Source organism: Myotis lucifugus, unplaced genomic scaffold, assembly GCF_000147115.1.
Source record: "Myotis lucifugus unplaced genomic scaffold, Myoluc2.0 scaffold_134, whole genome shotgun sequence".
Classification (NCBI taxonomy): Eukaryota; Metazoa; Chordata; class Mammalia; order Chiroptera; family Vespertilionidae; genus Myotis; species Myotis lucifugus.
Window position 1 is genome coordinate 1,548,804 of NW_005871182.1, and position 4,281 is coordinate 1,553,084.

Sequence of the window (4,281 nt, forward strand, 5' to 3'; positions counted from 1 at the left end):
CAGCCTTGACTCTGAGGGAATATGAACATTTTTTATCCTTAGCTGTTCCAGCCGTAAAGATTTTTATCCTATTACGGCTAAGTGACGAGTACAAGGAAAGAAATGATGATGATCTTTGGCAGCCATTCCAACCGAGTAAATACAAGGAGGGAGGAATGCGAGCCCAGGCTGGGCCACCGCTCCTTCATTGCCCAGGATGAAAAGGAGCAAAGGAAAAATGTCCTCCCAGGGAGATGTACTGAAGTGTGGAATTTTCCCTCTAGGCAAGCAATAGGCATCCCGCTGTCTGAACCGTTTAGCACGGCACTGGGCTGGGCGAAGGCCGGGAGAATGTACTGAGGGGAGCAAGCACAGCAGCCGGGCCAGGAGGAGGTGACTTTGTGGGGCTTCCCAGCTCCAACTCCTTCCAGCCACGGTCCTGGGTTCAGTCCACCCTGCTACCTGCTCCCCTGCAATCAAAGCAACCCCGTAATAAGTATTGCTGGGCGACAGCAAAAATATACATTTGCTTCATCAAAATATGTCCTCCCTCCTAGAGAGGTGTGCTGCATTGCAGGGCCTCTTGACTGCCAGATGTCTTATGTGTTACTTGGATGATGGCAGATCCAGCTGTTGTCACCAGGATGGCAGGGGGGGAGGGGAAGGGCAGGACATCAAAGAGTGTTGGTTGGGTCAGTCAATGATTTATAGACAGCAGGAATCCCCTGGGACATCTTCTCAGACTCACCCCAGCTAGATGCTGCCTCTTCCTTACATTGTAAGTTATTTATGGCATACCACCCCCTCTCCCGGACATAGGTGGCCACGACTTATTCCTCCTTGTGGCCCCACAGGACCCAGGCAGCGTCCTGGAAGTTAAAGCTTTCATCGGTGTTAACAGAATTGTGGGCCTTAGAGAGGGAATTTAGGGTTAGGATGTCCTGAGACAGGCTGGGAGAGCAGTGTGTGTGTATATGTGTAAATATCTGGGTGGGAAAGACCAACCATGGGAAGGTGAACTGATCTACAATTGTGTCGTGACTTACAGAATGATGAGGCTTCGAATCCAACTACAGATGAGAAGACACAGCCAGGAGAGGAGCAGGGAAGTGCGGAAGGCCACTGCTGGTTACCTCATCCCCACTCCTCTCACAGGGCCTGAATTGGGAAGAGGGCGATACCCAGACACACCAAACTTGTGTCTACAGGCCGATGACACCAGGTCGCAATTTTAGGTGCAAATGTCAAACATTACAGAAGGGGTGCGGTGGGTGAGGGGAGGTCGTTAACCCCAAAGGGGGAATGAATAGGGGATCAATGGAAACCATGCACGCTTTCCAAACCACCCTGTGTACGGGCTCACTCACTGCCCACCCCGTGTACCCCTTAAGCCCTGGGAAAGTGGAGTCTGATGGCTGCCCCAGTCTTATCTTCTCCTACCCCTTTCCCCAATTATACCAAACTGGCTGCCTCCAAAATACCGTGGGCTCCAGGGGCAAAGGCCCAAGGGAAAAGTGGCAACTGTGCCCTTCTCCATACAAGGAACTTAAGCCCTCGGCCTCTCTGGGGCTTCTCCTAACACATGACATCACACCATGACTTGCTTGCAGGGGTTCCACTCTGCAATGCACTAGGCTTTTCCATCAGCATAGCGGCCTGCTGGGTGAAAAGCTGCCCCGCATATCCCTCCTTCTCCCCGTCCTCCCTCCACCTGCTGCATCTTGGATCCCCAGGCGGTTCACCCAGCGCCTGCCCTCTTGGCAGCCCTGTTCTAATGCTCAGCTAATAGTTCTGTTTCAGGCACTGTCCAAACGCGTCCTATAAATCAGAATCCAATTACTGTGGTAAGAAAATTGGAAGTAAGCTTAATAAGCTCAGACCCCTCCCACAGGCTGTGTCTTCCCTCTTCTCTTTTCAGTAATGAGAACGTTTTCAGGGAAAAAGCCTTTTTCCTTTAACTGATTCTGTTCTCCAGATCCCTCATCTGAATACCCTGAGGATGGATGGATAAGAGGAAGAGGCGTCTTTTAGCTCCTCTCTCCTCTTTGCACAGACGGCAGATGGGAGGGGGAAGTAAATTATCTTTCCACTCTTAGTACTCTCCCTTTCATTATTGGTTCAACAACATTTATTGAATTCTTATCACACACCAGGCACTGAGGATGTTATCAAATATCACTCCCCCTAGAGGGCAATTGGAGTCATAACTAGTAGAACCTTAGAGGCAAGGCATGATGGGAATAGAAAAGAGGGCCAGTGGGAGGAAAGCCTGTATCAATGGGGTTGGGTCCCACAACGGAGCCAGGAGTCCAGTGTGGACCAATGGCCATCTGTCCAGGAGTGGCCCCACAGTAGGAGCTTCTTGGTGAAGGTGATGTCAGCTGCTGGAGGATGGCTACGTAGAGATTCTGTGGTTGAAGGGACTGGGAGAAGGGGGAGAAGAAGGAAGGAACCAGAGAAGGCAAAGGCCGGCACATGACCTGAGACGAAAGGCCTGTCACCTGGATGGAGGAAGAGGGCGGCAGCATGTGAGGAGGTTGGTGGCCTTATTCCAGGGCCTTTACTTTCTACTCAAACCCCTAGTCTTCCAGCTGAACCAGTCCACCCATAGACTTCATCTGACCCACAAAAACAAGAATAAGCTGATGCCCTGTGGTTTTCAAACTTGAGCAGGCATCAGAACAATAAGCTGTCGTGCTTGTCAAGACATAGGTTGCTAATCTGCACCCCCAGGATTCCTGATTCTGTAGTTCTGGGAACTAGTTGCATTTCTAACTAGTTCCCAAATGATGCCAGTTGCTGTTGGGCTGCTAGTTTGTGGAACCAACTTTGAGAATTGTTGTTCTGAGTCCTTGCTATTCAAAGTGTGCTCCAAGGACCGGTGGCATCAGCGTTGCCAGGAAGCTTATTAAAAATGCAGGCCCCAGGCCCTACCCCAGATCTGCCAAATCAGAGATAAACAACATCCTCACATGATTTGTTAGTTTGCCTATTTAAGTGTGAGAAATACCTACCTGGAGCAGCGGTTCTTAACCCTGACTCGTTAGAATCACCTGGGGAGCTTAGACAAGAGACGTTAGCTGGTCCAAGTCTGGGTATCAGCATTTTTAAAAAGCTGCCATGTGGTTCTTCTAAGGAGGCCGGGATTGAAAACTGCTGAGGTTCATGCTCATGTCCACACTCCATGCCCATATGTATGGGGTTGACTCCACTGCTCCCATTTCTCTAGCATTGAACTCAACCTTGAAACTCTCTTCTGTCCCTCCCTGCCCACCACCACTCCTGACAACTTAGTGATCTTCCTCCCTGATACCTGGGGTTTGGGTGCATCTCTTGCCTGAGCATCTTCAGTTTTCTCAGGAGAGCTCTCCCCTTCCATTCCAGGCCCTGCAGTGTCAGCTTGCTCATACCCTGTAATACTAACTACAATGGAAATGTTTTGACTATTTACTATGGAGTAAGTACTTTAAATGTATTTTATTTGATCCTTACAAAAATCGCATTAGGTGGGTATCATTATTGTTCTTTTTATCCCTATTTTTCAAAAGAGGAAGTTGCAATCCAGAGAAGCCAGGCAGTGGTGCCTTCCCTGAGCTAAGTCCACGGCACAGCCATGGCTGGAAACAGGGTGATCTGATCCCAGAGTCTGCGTCCTTCACCCCTGGGATGTACTGCCTTCTGCTTGGTTCTGCCTTCGGGCATCAAAGCAGGGTGAAGTCAGTACAGAGCGTGGAGGCTGGACCCACGGAAGGATTCGGGACTTAGCTGGTGACTTCAACCTCACGGACACAGGTTCCCTGGGAGGCAAGGGTCGGAAGTAGGAGACCCTATAGATAGGTCACCCCGCAATGGGGCCCATTTGAGGGAAGATCACCAGGCTTTGCTGGAAGTCTCTGGAACTTCCAACCCCACACAAGTGATGTGGGCACAATCAGCCCTTTACCACTCAGCCTGGAGATGGCTGATCCAATTGGTGGCCTCTCACAGTGCTAGCCTGGGGCCTTGCACACAGTAGGTGCTCAATACCCCTGCCATGACTGCCTAGTCCCAGGTGCTTGCCCTTATTCCCAATCCCCTGTCCTCTCCCCTTCCTGCTCTTTCAGATTAAGATCCATAAATCTGAAATGCTCTGAGTAACACAAGCCCAACTCCCACAGGGCAAGGTGAGTGTCCCGAGGATGACGGATGGCTGGTACACTTTCCCTTTTTGTCTTTCCAAAGGGTGTCTGGGTTTCACCTAAAACCTCTCTCCTCCTCTAGCGTGTGATCCCAGCAGATCACACTACTGAACAGACAGAACTC

The 4,281-nt window shown here is 50.4% G+C and overlaps 1 protein-coding gene across 1 annotated transcript in view; it reads right to left on the reverse strand.

Moving 5' to 3' along the window:
- Positions 1-4,281, reverse strand: part of GALNT14 (polypeptide N-acetylgalactosaminyltransferase 14) — a 179,545-nt gene that overhangs the window by 59,766 nt on the left and 115,498 nt on the right. The gene's annotated exons all lie outside the window — the stretch shown is intronic.